General features: G+C 45.3%; 1 protein-coding gene across 2 annotated transcripts in view; it reads left to right on the top strand.

The window, feature by feature from the left end:
* The first annotated feature begins 16,379 nt into the window (after positions 1-16,379).
* Positions 16,380-21,167, top strand: part of tln1 (talin 1) — a 74,878-nt gene continuing 70,090 nt past the window's right edge. For both annotated transcript variants that reach the window (XM_079178967.1, XM_079178966.1), the window contains exon 1: positions 16,380-16,519. The gene's annotated coding sequence lies outside the window, so the exon portion shown is untranslated. The remainder of the gene's footprint in view (positions 16,520-21,167) is intronic.

The following is a 21,167-nucleotide window of genomic DNA, read 5'->3' as shown; positions in this document are numbered from 1 at the left end:
CTTCAGCCTCTTTCAGCAACCTGCACGTGCCAGCCTCCGCCTGTAGATTCTGGTCGACAGCTGAAGTCAAACCTCCACCTACAGCCTCTGCCAGCAACCTGAAGTTGCAGCTTCTGCCTGCAGATTCTGTCCGCTAGCTGACGTCAAACCTCCACCTTCAGCCTCTGTCAGCAACCTACATTTGCTGCCTCCACCTGTAGGTTGCTGGCAGTCAACTGTATCCTAAATCTCTGCCTACCACCTCCACCTAAAGTTCATGTTGCAGCCTTCCGTAATCTGCAGCCTCCTCCAACTGCACATTCTGGCATACAGTTGTAACCTAAACCTCCACCTCCAGCCTCTGCTAGCAACCTGCAGTTGCCCCCTCCACCTGCAGATTCTGGCAGACAGTTGTAACCTAAACCTCCACCTTCAGCCTCTTTCAGTAACCTGCACGTGCCTCCTCTGTCTGCAGATCCTGGTCGACAGCTGAGGTCAAACCTCCACCTTCAGCCTCTGCCAGCAACCTGCATTTGCCTTCTCCACCTGCAGATTCTGGCAGACAGTTATAACCTAAACCTCCACCTTCAGCCTCTTTCAGCAACCTGCACTTGCCGCCTCCGCCTGCAGATTCTGGCCGACAGCTGAAGTCAAACCTCTACCTTCAGCCTCTTTCAGCAACCTGCACGTGCCAGCCTCCGCCTGTAGATTCTGGTCGACAGCTGAAGTCAAACCTCCACCTACAGCCTCTGCCAGCAACCTGCACGTGCCAGCCTCCGCCTGTAGATTCTGTCCGCCAGCTGACGTCAAACCTCCACCTTCAGCCTCTGTCAGCAACCTACATTTGCCGCCTCCACCTGCAGGCTGCTGGCAGTCAACTGTATCCTAAATCTCTGCCTTCGGCCTCCACCTAAAGTTCATGTTGCAGCCTTCCGGAATCTACAGCCTCCTCCAACTGCACATTCTGGCAGAGTTGTAACCTAGACCTCCACCTTCAGCCTCTTTCAGCAACCTGCACGTGCCGCCTCCGTCTGCAGATCCTGGTCGACAGCTGAGGTCAAACCTCCACCTTCAGCCTCTGCCAGCAACTTGCATTTGCCTTCTCCAACTGCACATTCTGGCAGAGTTGTAACCTAGACCTCCACCTTCAGCCTCTTTTAGCAACCTGCATGTGCCGCCTCCGTCTGCAGATTCTGGCCGCCATCTGACGTCAAACCTCCACCTTCAGCCTCTTTCAGCAACCTGCACTTGCCGCCTCCGCCTGCAGATTCTGGTCGACAGCTGAAGTCAAACATCCACCGACAGCCTCTTTCAGCAACCTGCACGTGCCGCCTCCGCCTGCAGATTCTGGTCGACAGCTGAAGTCAAACCTCCACCCTCAGCCTCTTTCAGCAACCTGCACGTCCCAGCCTCCGCCTGCAGATTCTGGTTGACAGCTGAGGTCAAACCTCCACCTACAGCCTCTGCCAGCAACCTACATTTGCTGCCTCCACCTGTAGGTTGCTGGTAGTCAACTGTATCCTAAATCTTTGCCTAACGCCTCCACCTAAAGTTCATGTTGCAGCCTTCCGGAATCTGCAGCCACCTCTAACTGCACATTCTGGTAGAAAGCTGCAACTACAACCTCCACCTAAAGCCTCTGCCAGCAACCTGCATTTGCCTTCTCCACCTGCAGATTCTGGCAGACAGTTGTAACCTTAACTTCCATCTCTAGCCTCCTCCAGCAACCAAAGCCTCCACCTCCACCTAAGGATCAGGTTGCAGCTTTTTCTCCCAGAATCTACAGCCTCCTCCACCTGCACATTCTGGCAGACAGTTGTAACCTAAATCTCGACCTAAAGCCTCTGCCAGCAACCTACATTTGCCGCCTCCCCCTGCAGGTTGCTGGCAGTCAACTGTATCCTAAATCTCTGCCTTCGGCCTCCACCTAAAGTTCACGTTGCAGCCTTCCGGAATCTGCAGCCTCCTCCAACTGCACATTTTGGCAGATTTGTAACCTAGACCTCCACCTACAGCCTCTGCCAGCAACCTGCATGTGCTGCCTCTGCCTGCAGATTCCGACTGACAGCTTAGGTCAAACATCCACCTAAAGCCTCTGCCAGCAACCTACATTTGCCACCTCCACCTGCAGATTGCTGCCAGTTAACTGTATCCTAAATCTCTGCCTTCGGCCTCCACCTAAAATTCATGTTGCAGCCTTCCGGAATCTGCAGCCTCCTCACACTGCACATTCTGGCAGAGTTGTAACCTAGAGCTCCACCTACGGCCTCTGCCAGCAACCTGCATGTGCTGCCTCCGCCTGCAGATTCCGACTGACAGCTTAGGTCAAACATCCACATAAAGCCTCTGCCAGCAACTTACATTTGCCGCCTCCACCTGCAGGTTGCTGGCAGACAACTGTATCCTAAATCTCTGCCTACCGCCTCCACCTAAAGTTCATGTTGCAGCCTTCCGGAATCTGCAGCCGCCTCCAACTGCACATTCTGGTAGAAAGCTGCAACTAGAACCTCCACCTAAAGCCTCTGCCAGCAACCTGCATTTGCCTTCTCCACCTGCAGATTCTGGCAGACAGTTGTAACCTTAACTTCCATCTCTAGCCTCCTCCAGCAACCAAAGCCTCCGCCTCCACCTAAGGATGAGGTTGCAGCTTTCTCTGACAGAATCTACAGCCTCGTCCACCTGCACATTCTGGCAGACAGTTGTAACCTAAATCTCCATCTAAAGCCTCTGCCAGCAACCTACATTTGCCGCCTCCACCTGCAGGCTGCTGGCAGTCAACTGTATCCTAAATCTCTGCCTACCGCCTCCACCTAAAGTTCATGTTGCAGCCTTCCGGAATCTGCAGCCACCTCCAACTGCACATTCTGGTAGAAAGATGCAACTAGAACCTCCACCTAAAGCCTCTGCCAGTAACCTGCATTTACCTTCTCCACCTGCAGATTCTGGCAGACAGTTGTAACCTTAACTTCCATCTCTAGCCTCCTCCAGCAACCAAAGCCTCCACCTCCACCTAAGGATCAGGTTGCAGCTTTTTCTGCCAGAATCTACAGCCTCCTCCACCTGCACATTCGGGCAGACAGTTGTAATCTAAACCTCCACCTTCAGCCTCTTTCAGCAACCTGCACGTGCCGTCTCCGTCTGCAGATCCTGGTCGACAACTGAGTTCAAACCTCCACCTTCAGCCTTTGCCATTAACCTGCATTTGCCTTCTCCACCTGCACATTCTGTCAGACAGTTGTAACCTAAATCTCCATCTAAAGCCTCTGCCAGCATCCTGCATTTGCCTTCTCTACCTGCAGATTCTGGCAGACAGTTGTAACCTTAACTTCCATCTCTCGCCTCCTCCAGCAATCAAAGCCTCCACCTCCACCTAAGGATCAGGGTGCAGCTTTCTCTGCCAGAATCTACAGCCTCCTCCACCTGCACATTCTGGCAGACAGTTGTAACCTAAATCTCCATCTAAAGCCTCTGCCAGCAACCTACATTTGCCGCCTCCACCTGCAGGTTGCTGGCAGTCAACTGTATCCTAAATCTCTGCCTACCACCTCCACCTAAAGGTCATGTTGCAGCCTTCCGGAATCTGCAGCCTCCTCCAACTGCACATTCTGGCATACAGTTGTAACCTAAACCTCCACCTCCAGCCTCTGCTAGCAACCTGCAGTTGCCCCCTCCACCTGCAGATTCTGGCAGACAGTTGTAACCTAAACCTCCACCTTCAGCCTCTTTCAGCAACCTGCACGTGCCTCCTCTGTCTGCAGATCCTGGTCGACAGCTGAGGTCAAACCTCTACCTTCAGCCTCTTTCAGCAACTTGCACGTGCCGCCTCCGCCTGTAGATTCTGGTTGACAGCTGAAGTCAAACCTCCACCTACAGCCTCTGCCAGCAACCTGAAGGTGCAGCTTCTGCCTGCAGATTCTGTCCGCCAGCTGACGTCAAACCTCCACCTTCAGCCTCTGTCAGCAACCTACATTTGCACATTGCCTTCTCCACCTGCAGATTCTGGCAGACAGTTGTAACCTTAACTTCCATCTCTAGCCTCCTCCAGCAACCAAAGCCTCCGCCTCCACCTAAGGATCAGGTTGCAGCATTTACTGCCAGAATCTACAGCCTCCTCCACCTTCACATTCTGTCAGACAGTTGTAACCTAAATCTTTATCTAAAGCCTCTTTCAGCAACCTGCATTTGCCTTCTCCACCTGCAGATTCTGGCAGACAGTTGTAACCTAAACCTCCACCTACAGCCTCTGCCAGCAACCTACATTTGCTGCCTCCACCTGCAGGTTGCTGGCAGTCAACTGTATCCTAAATCTTTGCCTACCGCCTCCACCTAAAGTTCATGTTGCAGCCTTCCGGAATCTGCAGCCGCCTCTAACTGCACATTCTGGTAGAAAGCTGCAACTAGAACCTCCACTTAAAGCCTCTGCCAGCAACCTGCATTTGCCTTCTCCACCTGCAGATTCTGGCAGACAGTTGTAACCTTAACTTCCATCTCTAGCCTCCTCCAGCAACCAAAGCCTCCACCTCCACCTAAGGATCAGGGTGCAGCTTTCTCTGCCAGAATCTACAGCCTCCTCCACCTGCACATTCTGGCAGACAGTTGTAACCTAAATCTCCATCTAAAGCTTCTGCCAGCAACCTACATTTGCCGCCTCCACCTGCAGGTTGCTGGCAGTCAACTGTATCCTAAATCTCTGCCTTCGGCCTCCACCTAAAGTTCATGTTGCAGCCTTCCGGAATCTGCAGCCACCTCCAACTGCACATTCTGGTAGAAAGATGCAACTAGAACCTCCACCTAAAGCCTCTGCCAGTAACGTGCATTTACCTTCTCCACCTGCAGATTCTGGCAGACAGTTGTAACCTTAACTTCCATCTCTAGCCTCCTCCAGCAACCAAAGCCTCCACCTCCACCTAAGGATCAGGTTGCAGCTTTTTCTGCCAGAATCTACAGCCTCCTCCACCTGCACATTCGGGCAGACAGTTGTAATCTAAACCTCCACCTTCAGCCTCTTTCAGCAACCTGCACGTGCCGCCTCCGTCTGCAGATCCTGGTCGACAACTGAGTTCAAACCTCCACCTTCAGCCTTTGCCATTAACCTGCATTTGCCTTCTCCACCTGCACATTCTGTCAGACAGTTGTAACCTAAATCTCCATCTAAAGCCTCTGCCAGCATCCTGCATTTGCCTTCTCTACCTGCAGATTCTGGCAGACAGTTGTAACCTTAACTTCCATCTCTCGCCTCCTCCAGCAATCAAAGCCTCCACCTCCACCTAAGGATCAGGGTGCAGCTTTCTCTGCCAGAATCTACAGCCTCCTCCACCTGCACATTCTGGCAGACAGTTGTAACCTAAATCTTCATCTAAAGCCTCTGCCAGCAACCTACATTTGCTGCCTCCACCTGCAGGTTGCTGGCAGTCAACTGTATCCTAAATCTTTGCCTACCGCCTCCACCTAAAGTTCATGTTGCAGCCTTCCGGAATCTGCAGCCGCCTCCAACTGCACATTCTGGTAGAAAGCTGCAACTACAACCTCCACTTAAAGCCTCTGCCAGCAACCTGCATTTGCCTTCTCCACCTGCAGATTCTGGCAGACAGTTGTAACCTTAACTTCCATCTCTAGCCTCCTCCAGCAACCTGCACGTGCCTCCGCCTGCACCTAAGGATCAGGTTGCAGCTTTTTCTGCCAGAATCTACAGCCTCCTCCACCTTCACATTCTGTCAGACAGTTGTAACCTAAATCTTTATCTAAAGCCTCTTTCAGCAACCTGCATTTGCCTTCTCCACCTGCAGATTCTGGCAGACAGTTGTAACCTAAACCTCCACCTACAGCCTCTGCCAGCAACCTACATTTGCTGCCTCCACCTGTAGGTTGCTGGCAGTCAACTGTATCCTAAATCTTTGCCTACCGCCTCCACCTAAAGTTCATGTTGCAGCCTTCCGGAATCTGCAGCCGCCTCTAACTGCACATTCTGGTAGAAAGCTGCAACTACAACCTCCACTTAAAGCCTCTGCCAGCAACCTGCATTTGCCTTCTCCACCTGCAGATTCTGGCAGACAGTTGTAACCTTAACTTCCATCTCTAGCCTCCTCCAGCAACCAAAGCCTCCGCCTGCACCTAAGGATCAGGTTGCAGCTTTTTCTGCCAGAATCTACAGCCTCCTCCACCTTCACATTCTGTCAGACAGTTGTAACCTACATTTTTATCTAAAGCCTCTGCCAGCAACCTACATTTGCCGCCTCCACCTGCAGGTTGCTGGCAGTCAACTGTATCCTAAATCTCTGCCTTCGGCCTCCACCTAAAGTTCATGTTGCAGCCTTCCGGAATCTGCAGCCACCTCCAACTGCACATTCTGGTAGAAAGATGCAACTAGAACCTCCACCTAAAGCCTCTGCCAGCAACCTGCATTTGCCTTCTCCACCTGCAGATTCTGGCAGACAGTTGTAACCTTAACTTCCATCTCTAGCCTCCTCCAGCAACCAAAGCCTCCGCCTCCACCTAAGGATCAGGTTGCAGCTTTTTCTGCCAGAATCTACAGCCTCCTCCACCTGCACATTCGGGCAGACAGTTGTAATCCAAACCTCCACCTTCAGCCTCTTTCAGCAACCTGCACGTGCCGCCTCCGTCTGCAGATCCTGGTCGACAACTGAGTTCAAACCTCCACCTTCAGCCTTTGCCATTAACCTGCATTTGCCTTCTCCACCTGCACATTCTGTCAGACAGTTGTAACCTAAATCTCCATCTAAAGCCTCTGCCAGCATCCTGCATTTGCCTTCTCTACCTGCAGATTCTGGCAGACAGTTGTAACCTTAACTTCCATCTCTCGCCTCCTCCAGCAATCAAAGCCTCCACCTCCACCTAAGGATGAGGTTGCAGCTTTCTCTGCCAGAATCTACAGCCTCCTCCACCTGCACATTCTGGCAGACAGTTGTAACCTAAATCTCCATCTAAAGCCTCTGCCAGCAACCTACATTTGCCGCCTCCACCTGCAGGTTGCTGGCAGTCAACTGTATCCTAAATCTCTGCCTACCGCCTCCACCTAAAGTTCATGTTACAGCCTTCCGGAATCTGCAGCCTCCTCCAACTGCACATTCTGGCAGAGTTGTAACCTAGACCTCCACCTACAGCCTCTGCCAGCAACCTGCATGTGCCGCCTACGCCTGCAGTTTCCGGCTGACAGCTTAGATCAAACATTCACCTAAGGCCTCTGCCAGCAACCTACATTTGCCGCCTCCACCTGCAGGTTGCTGTCAGTCAACAGTATCCTAAGCCTCTGCCAGCAACCTACATTTGCCGCCTCCACCTAAGGTTCAGCAGCCTTCTGCCAGAATGTGCAGCCGCCTCCACCTGTACATTCTGGTTGTATGCTATAACTAGAACCTCCACCTAAAGCCTCTGCCAGCAACCTGCATTTGCTGCCTCCACCTGCAGGTTGCTGGCAGTCAACTGTATCCTAAATTCTGGCAGACAGCTGCAGCTAGAACCTCCACCTACAGCCTCCTCCAGCAGTCTACAGCCCTGGCCTCCACCTGTTGAATCTGGTAAACATCTCCAGACTCCTGCTCCACCTTCATCCTTTTCCAGTTCCATCCTGCAGCCTTCGCCAGCGACCAGCAGCTTCCATCTACACCTACGCCTCACTTCAAGACCCAACGGATGAATTCCTTCTGCAAGATCTGAGCATCAGAGATGCCTCTTCCTCCTCCTCCTCATCCTCCACGTTCACCAACTCCTGCGCTTCTCAAAGTTAAATAAAGTCCATCAATCTCTGCCGTCATCAGATCAGATCATTTGAGTCCACAACAATTAGCATCAAACAGATTCCTTCATATTTGAGATCTCAGTGGATTTGTGGGATTTTTAACACAATTTTCTCATCAGACACTTTTCTCATTTTTATTATTTGTTTTGCAGTTTGCAAGCAGCTTTCTGTTATTATTAGTTTAAATGAGGAATGCTAAAGGTTTAACATAGATAAAGATCACAACTTCTGCAAACTTAGAAATATCAATTATTATCATTCAAAGTAAAACCTTCAGTTGTAGCAACAAACCAAGCCAGTCCTCATACTTCACCGACAGTGATCATTCATAATATAAAACGTCTCGTTTTGATTCAGTACAAAGTGAGAAATAATTATTGATACTAAAGCTGAACTAAACAGTTGTAGGTTTAACTTCATATCACACATTTTTCTACATTAATCTTCCAAGTCATGCACTATTGATATATATCTTTAAAATATATAATATATATACAAAATATAGAAAAGTCTAGTTTTTATTCAGCACAAAGTGAGAACAACGTGTCAGAACAGATTGTAATTTCTACGTTTCTGAAATGGAATAATGTGTTACATACATCAACTAGAAAATGCATTTCCTGCTGAAAATGCGTTGGAATGCTGAACGCTGAAATGAATTGCAAAAACATTGCTGAAAATAGATATCCAATTAAAAAAAAAATTGCAAAAAGCTTAATAATTCAAAAAGTTTAAAGATTGCAAATATGAAAAGTCAGCATCACCCCTCCCCTGAAAGAGCTGAACATTTTAATATTTGAACAGTTTCTGTGGTTTAAAAAATGTCAGCAGTAGTGATATTTGTTGTAGTAGTAGTTGAAAGCTGAAATGAATTGCAAAAACATTGCTGAAAATAGATATCCAATTCAAAAAAAGAATTGCAAAAAGCTTAATAATACAAAAAGTTTAAAGATTACAAATTGCTAAAAATACAGAAATGGGAGACTACCTGTCTGAAAAATGTTGTAGCCTGAAAGCATTTAAACTGCACTGCTGAAAACCCTTCTAGTTGAAATGTTTAACTATGGTGTTTGTAGCTGAAAGTATGAGAAAGAAGAAGGCTTTGAAAGTTGAAGAAGTTTAAGAGGATTTGAAGATTTTCTCCATAGATATCCAATTAAAAAAAGATTGCAAAAAGCTGAATAATTCAAAGTTTAAAGCTTACAAATATGAAAAGTCATATCACTCCTCTCCTGAAAGAGCTGAACATTTTAATATTTGAATGGTTTCTGTGGCTTAAAAAATGTCAGCAGTAGTGATATTTGTTGTAGTAGTAGTTGAAGTTGTAGTTGTAGTAGAAGTATTTTAAGTAGTAGAAGTATTAGTAGCGTTAGAATAAGTGTGTGTGGGGGGGTCCTCTAAAAGTATCCAAGACCTGAATGACTGAATGAGAGAGATGCACACAGAGAGATAGAGAGAGAGAGAAGTGTATGTGCGCGTGTGTCTGTGAGTCTGTGTGTTTATCAACATTGCTGATAACCTTAATCACGAACACCTGTGTGCCAGCAGCCTGTTCATGGAGAACAGACAGGCAGACAGACAGTTAGATGGACTGAGTGAATGTGAGAGAGAGACAGACAGGCAGACAGACAGTTAGATGACTGAGTGAGTGTGCGAGAGAGACAGACAGCCAGACAGACACAGACAGTTAGATGGACTGAGTGAGTGTGAGAGAGAGACGGGCAGGCAGACAGACAGTTATATGGACTGAGTGAGTGGGAGAGAGAGACAGACAGGCAGGCAGACAGACAGTTAAATGGACTGAGTGAGTGTGAGAGAGAGACAGACAGGCAGACAGACAGTTAGATGGACTGAGTGAGTGGGAGAGAGAAACAGACAGGCAGGCAGACAGACAGTTAGATGGACTGAGTGAGTGGGAGAGAGAGACAGACAGGCAGACAGACAGGAGGTCTAACAATCCCTCCATGTCGTGTGCATAGAGAGACAGACAGAAAGAGAGTGAGACAGACAGACGGACGGAGAGAGTGACAGACTGAGAGAAACACTCTGATCTCTCTGGCAATCCTTCTCATTTGGAGACTGTCCTATGTTTACCATTTACAGCTAAAGTAACTATTGTCCTGCTCTGCCAGGTCTTTCCTCATCTCGCCCACTTGTGTCATGGTGTGTGTACATCTCACTGGAATCAGGAAACTTGTCAGAATACCCATATTTGATTGGCTGAGCAGCATCACGCATATCTCCAAGTCATGTGTGCGTGTGTGTCTCAGTGCCTCTGTATGTTTATAAACATCACTAACGAGCTCATAGAAACACCTGTGTGCTTGGGTGCACTGGTTGGTGATTGCAGCACCTGTGTGAGAGATTAGAGAGAACAGCGATTTTCAACAAAACTACCTGTCGAACATATGCCCTTTATACCAAAACCATGAGACTAATCAATAAAATATGGATACCGTGAGAAAGATAAGACTCTGCCGAACGCGCTGATGTGTTTTTTATATTTGTGGTGTTAAAAATGTGAGCTCCAGCACAATATACAAAACTGGTACCGTCTGCTTTCTTTGAGAAATGAGTGGTCAGATTTAACATTGATCTCTATGGAGCAGAAAGTGGGTTTTTCCTCTCAATTAAGTGATTTTCTGCAAATGTGTAAATCTGTGGGATTCCACAGTCACTTGTGTACGACAACGACACAATTAGCTACTTCAAGATAAAAAAAAGGCTAAATGAATGCGGTCTTTACTATAATTTGGACAATTTTGTACCAATATTTGAAGGGCCGGATTAAAAAGCCCAACGGGCCGTATATGGCCCGCGGGCCGTAGTTTGCCCATGCCTGATTTAGAGTCAAACAGACCATAAAGCAGGGCATGCTTGGTTGCAAGCATTGGTTGCAAAAAAAATGGCGACGGACAAATCGCCAAACTCAAGGCTTCTTAACATCAGTCCACAAACCGAATGGTGATGACTACGTCCACTTCTTATATACGGTCTAAGCCAGAAACGTGTCAATTTCTGCATGTCCCCTGAAATAAACACAAGCGTTTATCTGGATCAATAATTTGGTGAGGGCATTGCCAGGGTCTTTCTCAGGGCACTCGAGGGGCCCTCGGAGTTACCTGTGGAGAAGTCCAACACAGCGACGCTCAGCCAGAGGCTCGTGGGTATCCCCACACCTGTCCAGTGCCTCTCCTTTACAGATGTTGCCCAACAGGACAGGGTTTGTCAATGCTGCATATTTAATTACATAAATAATTACAAGCAAAACTCTCACATTTTCAGTGCTAAATTGACCCTCTACATGCATAGTTGAAGCTTTTTTCACATCACCTGTTAAAGTTGTGTAATTACATAAAAAGCTTTGCAAAGCTGCAGAGCTCCTGCCAAGTTCTGGTTTAACAGAGTTTAACAGAAGAGCAATAGAGAGCATCATGACTGGAAACAGTACAAACTAGCACGGGATGACTGTGGACCAGTACAGAAGGTTCTCCATCTACCAGGCATCAGTGATATCGGTGAGGTGGGGTGCCTGCGCAGAGCCCGGGTTTTTTGTATACTGTAGTTGTGTCGGCTGGTAATGGAGCTCTGTGATCTTGGTCACAGTGGTCATCCTGACACGCTGACTTGTCTGAAGACTATCGCTTGACTGAAGCATCACACAACCTCCACCTCTGGTGGTTTCTCATATACTGTGAGAAGAGTCTGGTGGGTCCAGGAGCACCTCATCAAACAGGAGATCCAGGTCACTCAGACAAATAGTAAAACATGGCAGATTCAGTTAATATAATAACTACTGTTATTATATACTGATGTTTTATCAGGGCCAACCATATACAACTAATAATACATTGGGTCTTGAATGAAGGAGAGGCATGTATTTAACAGGGTGTGTGGTGATCACAGTGCTAATATGGGAAACACTAGAAACAGGGCATATATTGATATGGTATGCACATGGTGGTACGAGACTAGTGTGGTGATCACAGTGCTAATATCAAGGAGAGCACAGTATGATATGGTGACGAGATTAACACATTTCTTTGCATTATTTTTAGCATGTTTTAATATGTTTATGGAAACAAACCAGCGTGCGCACACACTTGTAACGTGAGTCGTGCGAGAGGAGATTTAATCACACACAGGGCAAAAGCAAGAATCACGACAAATAGTTATCGTAGATTCATAGATTCTGTAACCGCTATTATGGCAAAATCAGTTAATCCCCTCATCCCTGTTTGGTGCAGTGTAAATAATTCATCAAGAATGTAGGCTTCTGGTTCTCCTTTTAAAGCTTGAACCCTGTTATAAAACTCTGGGTGTTCACACATCAGTATTATCAGCTCCTCCATCGCTCTTCTTTTTCTTTCTTCTTCTGCCTCCTTCAATTTTTTTTCTCCCCCTTCTATTTGATTGGCCAAAGCCAGGCGGTTACCGCCAGAAGTTCAGCACAGTGAAGTCTGTTTGGTGTATGAAGTTCCTGAAAAACAAACAAATGGAGTCCTCCGGTTATCTAATCGGCTTCAAATGAGGCTCAATGTTCAATAATGTTTCTCACATTATTAGTTAACGTTACATACTCCAACATTGCACCAGCATGGTCTCCAAGCGAGACACAGTCGCCATGCAACATGCTAAAGGTGTGTTTAACAGGCTAACCTGCAAAATAAACAGAAACATAAATACGCAAAACTTCCAGCTTCCTTTTATTTATTTTTTGTTGATAGTTGGCATCAACCAGACATTGACAGGTGTCTTTCAGACAATGTACACTGTACAGATCTTCAGATGATGCCCACTTTACATATACACATAAAAAGAAAACTATATACAACTAGGGAGCGATCTATTCTCTACGGTACATTCATCGATTTGTGAAAATAAAGTCAGGTCTATGGGGTGTTTTCACTATTCACTCCTTCCCTCTGTCTCTGCAGCTTCTACTCTATCAGCTGATTGTGGGCGTTCACTTTGACTTTAACCAACCAGATTCTGCCACGGTTTCCCTTAACATTCTTAAACTGCTCTCCTCTCTTCTGCTGTCACTTGTCATTGCAGTATGAACCGATGCCACCCTCCCCCACCCCCTTCCCCTCCAGTCGCCATCATATCCAGTGCCCAGTCCTGCTCCCCATCCCATCATTGGATGTTCAGCAACTTCTTTCATCCCCACCACCACCAGTGTCTAGACTCCAGGGGGGAATATTCTTGATCTAATCCCAGTATCTCTACTCCCTTTTAATATACTAATGGAGTCCCATCGCCAAAGACTCTTCACTATTCATTTCATAATTCATGTGAATTCAATTATTGTTTCACTCTAATGAATTCTCTCCGGATTGAAATAGTTATGGTCCAAATCCTGCCCCTCCTGGCACAGTGCACTGACAGCCCTGTTCTGATGGGTGGTGACTTTAATATATAGTCCAAGAGGCCTTAGTAGACTGCTCGGGCCACCCTCTTCCAAAAGCCTGATCACTGTCAAGTGCCTTTAAAGAGTTGTTGGAATGACTGGTATTGGCTGATTCTCCTGTCAATAAACATTCTATTCCAATCAGCACAACTCTTAGTCTAGAATCGATTACTAGAATGTAATTAATACTGAAATACATAGAATGCCACCCAGGCAATTACTTTTTGCCTAATTGCTAACGAAAACCAGTCTACACAATGGCGATTCAATAATTGACTGTTAAAGAACTGTGGATAGTCTGTCCTTATTTCTTACCGTATCCCCACTCTCGGTCGCGGAGCTGGCCGTGTTAGTAGACTCCTCAGCCTTCACACCTGGCTCCAATCCGCCAGCAGGACTCACAACATGGGCTTTAATGACAATTTGAACTTGTTCTGAGATTGGCACTCTATTTTCAAGGGGAATAGAATCCATGTGTGTATGTCCGCATGTACGCAATGTACACATGTAATGCTGATGACAGTGTAAGAATGTAAGGTGCCACCTCTCCATCAGGACTCTAATTAATCATTCACACCCACTCATACACCGCAGTTTGGGGTTAAGTGTCCTTGGGCAGGACACATCAACATGTACTAGCAGAGCTGGGCATCGAACCCCCGATCCTCTGATTGAAGGACGACCCTGCCACTGAGCCACAGTCGCCACAGACTTTGCAGTCAGGTTTCAGAGCCATATCACATTGGTTAAAGTGGTGAAAGAAATGAGAATCAACATGAATTCAAATAAGCTTTCAGTAGTTCTCCTTGATCTTAGTGCAGCCTCTGATACTGTTGATCATAAAATCCTACTGCAGACTTTATAATTGACTTGGTCTCTCTGTAACGGTTCTCAGGTGGTTTAGATCGGACCATCTGGCCGACAGATGCCAACAAAGTGTATATACATATTGCATATATGGAAATAACATTAAATGAATTATATTCACATTAAGTATAAAACATGTTACCTGCATCTCGTGAGTTAAAGGGAAAATACACCTAAATTGTGTGTGAAGTGTCTTTATTCTTTGATTCGAGGGTTGCTGGAAAGATATTAAAATGAATAATACCTCAGTCAATTAAGATATTTTACAAAGTAAAAACTCTGAACTGAATTTGTACCTTCAAATAGCAAAATTCTAAAATTTTTAAGGTGCTATGAAAATGTTTTTCTCAATAATTCGACACAATGACTAATGCATATATGTTCAGGACAAAAATGCTAATCTCAACAATATTTGAGGTGCTATAAAAATAGATTTTTTTATAATACCAGACAATGACTGATGTATATGTGTTCAGGACATTGATGACAACTCCACCCATTCTACAAATCAAACGTTTTTACTGTACCAATTAAGAGATATTTCAAAGTAAAAGTCCTACATTTGTACTGAGAAATATCTAATAACTAAATATTTGAGGTGCTTTAAAAGTATTTTCTCAATAATTCCAAACAATGACTGATGCATATGTGTTCAAGACATCGTTGACTCCACCCATACTGAAAATCAGACACTTTTACTGTACCAATTAAGAGATATTTCAAAGTAAATGTCCTACATTTCTACCGAGAAAAAGGTCATTTTTGAATATTTGAAGTGGTAATCATCAAAAGCATGTTCTCAATAATTCCATGCAATGACTTATGTTCAAGACATCGTTGACTCCACCCATACTGAAAATCAGACGATTTTACCATACCAATTAAGAGATATATTTTCCTGGTACAAATGTATTACTTTTACTTTGAAATATGTCTTATTTGGTAGGGTAAAAATGTCCGATTTTTTCTATGGCATGAGTCAGAGATGTCTTGAACATATATACATCAGTTATTGTCTGGAATTATTGAGAAATATATTTTTACAGCACCTCAAATATTCAGTTATTAGATATTTTCTTGGTACAAATGTATGACCTTTATTTAGAAATATCTTCTAATTGGTACAGTAAAAATGATTTTCTCTATGAGATGAGCCAACGATGTCCTGAACACATATATATCAGTCATTGTTTGGAATTATTGGGAAAATACTTTTTACAATGCTTCAAATATTCAGAAATGTACCTGTTTCTCGGTACAAAGTATGACTTTTACTTTGAAATATCTCTTAATTGGTACAGTAAAAAATTCAGATTTTCAGTATGGGTGGAGTCAACGATAACTTGAACACATACCCATCAGACATTGTATGTAAATATTCACAAGAATATTTTTATAGCACCTTAAAACTTTCCGAAATTAGCTATTTGAAGGTACAATTTCAGTTCACAGTTTGTACTTCATAAAATATCTTAATTGGTACAGTTAAGATGTTTGATTTTTGTTTGGATGTGGTCAGAAATGTCCTGAACACATACATATCAGTCAGTCGGAAATTATTCATTTAATTATCTTTCCAGCAACCCTCAAATCAAAGAATAAAGGCACTTCATCCACAGTTTAGTTGTACTTACGAGATGCAGGTAACATTTGATATTCTTATGTACGCTTAGTTGACATCTTATTTTGGAAACCGGATGTTGTCTGACGTTAATCTTTCCCCTTTACTTGACATCTTATTTTGAAAGCCGGATGTTGTCTCACGCTAATCTTTCCGCTAACTTTGCAAAATCCTTCGTTCGCTCCCGATCTGTGCCGTTTGAATGCGTTTACCGTGAATTTCAGCATATAGGTGCACTCAATGTATGTGTCTGCTGAGTTGATCACGGAGATCTGAGTGCCGCAGTTGTCTTCTGGGGCCCCTCTACCCAGCTGTAGACCCCGAGGCGTTCCTAGAGCAAATTCCCGAGCTATACAAGTAATGCCAGAAGAGTTGGATGATGAAGAAGAGCTCCTGTGCCCATAGAATGAATAAGATTGTTGTTGTAACAAGATATGAGATACCAATTTTCCTGCGTCCTAATTGAATAATTGGATGCTAAACAGACAGTGCTGATAATAGTTCTTCTCTTGAAACTAAACCATTTTAACAATGAATACCATCAGATCGTGTTAATTTAGAACAACAATGATGTTGCTGCGGTGTGCTGTCCCCTTACATATAGGCATGTAGGCATGTTGGTGAGTCGTGGATGGCTCAGCCATAGAGCAGCAGTACACCGAAATGTCCACGGAAGAGCGACACCGCACAGCGACGCGGCCGCCAGGGTGGAGTTTAAGCAGCAGCACTGCTGAGGCGGATAGGGAGGGGAACCAAGAGACGCTGTCTGGCTTTTCCCCTTGCTCAAAAGCTCGCTCTCTACCCGGAATAATCCCAACACCTTCAACTATTTTGGTTTTCAAAGTCCGAGGGGCCGCCGGCGGGAGTGGATTCACGCGCTCAGGTCAGGCTGAATGCTTCTTTTTTTTACTTTGAAAAGTTTCCACCATTCTAACAAGAAGTCCTTGACGTCAGCATTAGACTCGACGTGGGAGCGAGAAAACTCCCGAAAAGTAATTTACGCAGATTAGGCCGCAGTTCAAACTACCGTGTAGGTGAAGCTAGTTAATGAACATATCAGGAACGACGTGCTGGTAAGTATACAAGCGCCACACAGACAGACAGCGAAATATGCCCCCACCCACACACACACACACACACACACACACACACACGCGCACACACGCACACTAAACTCAATGTCCTGTGGGCTATTGAGGAACATGCAGCGATGTGTTCACGTTTCCGTAGAGTAAGTCTGGCATTCTGAGAAGTGTTGCTCTGTCAAAGTTCCTCATTTAACAGAGCTTACTGTCTCGAGACCACCTCCATAGTCCGGCTCGGTGCTGACCTACAGCAGCCGCTCCGCCTCATGACCCATGTGACGTGTTCAGACCTGGTCCGGACCTGTATGTCCAGACTAGATCGCATGTGACCTTCTGTCGGTTCTTTTAGTTCTGGTCTAACACAGCTGGGCGTGTTAACAGCTAGCAGACAAGCGAGAAAGAAAAAGTAGCCTCCGGGTGTAAATTCTTACACCACTGTGATGTGGTGTGCGACAGGACGGAGGACTTTGCAGATAGACGTGTTTGCTCCTTGTGTCAGTAGTGGACTAGAATACAGGCTGGTATGTGAGAACCTGGTCTGGAGGATTGTGTGAGGCCTCATAGCAGCGTGTACATGTTGGCACACGATATGACTGCCTCCGGGGACATTTTCACGGATGTCCATGAGCTTATACTGTAATTCCGTGGTCGTTTTTGATTGTAAACGGCATAGCACGCTGTATGTTTACTACCAGAACAGTTCACATTAAGCTGTAATAGTATAGCTACAGTGTAATAGATAGAGTGTCTGTCAGAGCACAGCCTCCAGTCAAGGCTCACATTCTTTAGTGTCTTACATAATAGTTCAAGTCATTGTTTTCCTACTACTGTGGTGATAAAGGAGTTGTTTGCAATAATAGGAGTTCTTACAGGAGGCCCACACACATGTAATGCTGTGATGATCTGGCTCCTAGTGTTTGAACATAGAGAAGATTGGACCCGATGGATGAAAATAGTTTCTCTATTCTCAGATGATGTCTGTGAAGACAAAACTGAAAGAACTAAAACAGCTGTTGATTTGATTTGAAGTATTTTTAGTGTTGAAAGTAGGAAGAAGTATCCTCTGGTTCCAGTGTGAGCGTCCTTCTGCTTTTCTTCACTTAATGTCTATCTGAAGCGTTGATGTTGTCCAACCCTCTCTGTGGCTTTCTGAGCTGAGAGGAAAAAGAATGTCTCTCTTGACACAACACTCCCCCCCCCCCCCCCCCCCCCCCGCGCACACACACACACACACACACCTTACAGCTTCTCACTCTGCCTTCCAGTGTATCTGTTCACAATAGTTAACACTTTTGATTTCCAACATTTGATTATGTAAATGCACCACCGGAGTACTGAACACGTGCAGAGAAGACTGTTGCACTGGTGCCAGGACAGAGGGCTCAGGGTCATCTGGCTCAGGTTTTGCTTCAAGGGGACACGACGTCATAGGACAGGGCGCTGCATTGGCCAGCCACATGCATGCAAGCTTGCTGTCCTGGTAGATGACTGTGTAACATGTTGTGCAGTGTTTTAGTGTCTGATAAACCTTTAAATGTTACTCCAACTGGACTTCCTGGATTGTATTTCATTGTCTCAATGGTACCTTAAACAGCACAGCCCCTGTGCTGGTGTAGGTTGTGACCCGGGATGTGTGTCGTCACCATGACCGTGTACAGAGCCACTGAAAGTGAATGTAACGAAGCTGCTAGCTCTGCTGCGGAGGCGTTGATTTAAAAACCTCAATGTCTTTCGTTATGTAGAAGTGGTTCGATAACATTCATTGGAGAAAAAGAAGGCACTTTATCTCACAACAGAGCTCCCATACCGTCGTCTTGGGCTGGAACTATATTGACCGCGAGAACAATCCGGATCTAATTAGGTGACAATGATCAACTGCACAGTTTATGTTCTCTGTATTTAATCCAAAGTGCAGGCCACAGCATTGAGTCCTAAGATTGGCAAAAGTATATTAATTATGAAATAAGGATCGGTCTGTGTTGAGTTGAAGTTAGTTCCCAGTTCCTTCCCCGTACATGCTGCTGTTATATTGTAAATTGACACAATGGCACCCAATCACTTAAACTTGCCCTCACCTGAATCTCATGATTTCTCTTGCTACATTAAATACATGTGCGGTGACTAACAGTTTTGGGCTTCTTCTTTTTAAAAGCTATCATCAGCTGATTTGTAGCTGTTGCCAGCAGATTCTTTGTAGATTTTTGCTGTAGCCAATAAGTGGTACAGATCAAATCTGTAACAGGTCACAGGGAACCTTTAGATCAGAGGCTGGTCAACCAATCAGGCAGCTGACATTATCGGCCGACATCAGTTTATCGCAGATATTTGTGCCTCAGTGTTTGTTTGTCCCAGCCAATAAAGAACAAGCAATGTGTGTAGACAGTTGAAATGTGATATGTGCCAGGTTGTACTTTAAATAGGTAAGGATTAGGGCTGTCCCCTCTTTGTCCTTTACCCGTTTTGTTTTGCTTTTTCATGCTGAATGATTTATTTCCATGAACCTGAGGAGCACATCTCTGGTGCAAGAGGTAAAGTTCTTCTTTTGTGTGATTCTTCGTGGAAAAACTCAGTTTTACAGATCAGTGCATTAAATCGACTAGTCGATTAGTCGACTAGTGATAGACTTAGTGCTAGTCCACTAAGAATGTGTTTGGTTGAGCACAGCGCTAGCAGAGGTATTAGTTGTGAGTAGAGATGCACCGGAATCAGCCATTTGATCAGATTGACCGATCATGTCAGCTGACCTGCTTATCAGTCTCAGATGAAGCTGATTGTGCTCGGTCAAATTTACACGCATGCGCCGCATGATTGTTCACGTGACACGCGGTAAGCAGCTATTGACACAACCACAGGTTGAGTGTGGAATCACTCACTCCTTCACGGCTCCTGACTCACCCTCCAGCGAGTTCCACGTAGAGGACTATGTTGTGAGCTCATTGGCAAAATATATTTCTTTCCCCGCTGTCGCACAATTAAAGCGTGCCGGATCAACGTCGGCTGGTGGACTACCATCTTAAATGCAGACATCAATTTTTGTGATAGAAATTGAGTTGAGTTGCCTCTTATGGAAATACCCTGAGTCAATTCCTGTTCCCCAGGTAAACAGTGATGCAGCGTTTTTGTCCAGGGCTTTTATCGTGAAAGGTAAGAACAGAAGTAGTAAAGCAGTATGCCATGTCACAAACCAGTGAATGAACACAAAGTACTTTGTGACTCTTTGTGTTGTGGTGTGCTGCTCTGCTCGCTTGAACTCATTTTTGTGCCACAACTCCTGGATTTCTCTCAATCGGCTGCTCTCCCTCCTCCGACATTATTCCTTTAGTGCAGTGCTTGATGGTATATAGTGCTCGGTTAGTGGTCATCAGTTGTACAACACATTTCACCATGCGTTGTGGGACACTGTGAGTCCAATATACAAAAAAGAAAACTCACCGTATAGTGGCCCAGCAGCAGTGTTGGCGCTAGATTTGGTGACCTTTTAGCCCCTTTAGCGTCTAGCGACAAATGTATTGACTTTGTCAGACCATCAGGGAGAAAGCCAGACATATATTCAAACGTGTTATATTGTACTTCATTCCCATGTCGCAGTGAGCGGCTCTTCTGCCAACAGCGCGGGGGAAATACTGATTCATAAATAGTTTTGTATTAATATATGGATCATAAAACTCTTAACATATCTCAGATTTGACTCATAAATGGATCCATATCGCCTGAGTCCGATTGGTTTTGTTGATTGGTTTGCTTGTAGCAGCTGGTCTACAACAATCCAGACTATTTCTCTTCTTTACCGACCCAACAACCATTTCAACCGCTCTGAAGTCAGTAAACCATCAACAATTCTAAAGTCATCTATAGTGGTTATTAGCATAATCAACACATAGCAATTGATTATATTTGTATTGATAAAACATCTTGTCATTAGTATTTTTTACAATTGCTTAGAGCTAGTGTAAACGGGTCATAATTCATCTCTAATATCGATTGAAGTTGCTGTGAAAACATCTGCTTCAAACAACTGGATTTGTTCAACTTTCTCATTTTACATGATAACATTATAATTTACCTTCACTGAATACTCATTTCCACTGAACAGCCTGAACGCATCGCAACGACGATCAGCAGTAAAACTGTATTTCACCCTGTGATGGTTAACTGTAATGAATCCGTGGTTGTTATGCGTGAGGATCAACAAGGGTCCGTTCCTCCACTGTGGCTGCTGATCCACCACCTCCACACACAGTCAGCCTGTAGAGCAGGAGCTCTCACACCCGTTAAGGAGACCTGCTTTTCATTCCAGTGTGCTGCACAGAGACTGTGGTGTTTTCACTCAGCCATATTTGGTCAAGACAACATGTGCTGCCACTCCAGCACAAGAAATGATTTGTGTTCGACTCGAGCCAAAGCCTGTGTGCTGTCTGGGGAGTGGAGTAAACCACGAGAGCTCTC

This window comes from Pholis gunnellus, assembly GCF_910591455.1.
Source record: "Pholis gunnellus genome assembly, chromosome: 18".
In the NCBI taxonomy this organism is placed as follows: Eukaryota; Metazoa; Chordata; class Actinopteri; order Perciformes; family Pholidae; genus Pholis; species Pholis gunnellus.
Note: the sequence above shows the minus strand (reverse complement) of the source record. Positions and strands in the feature narration are given on the sequence as shown.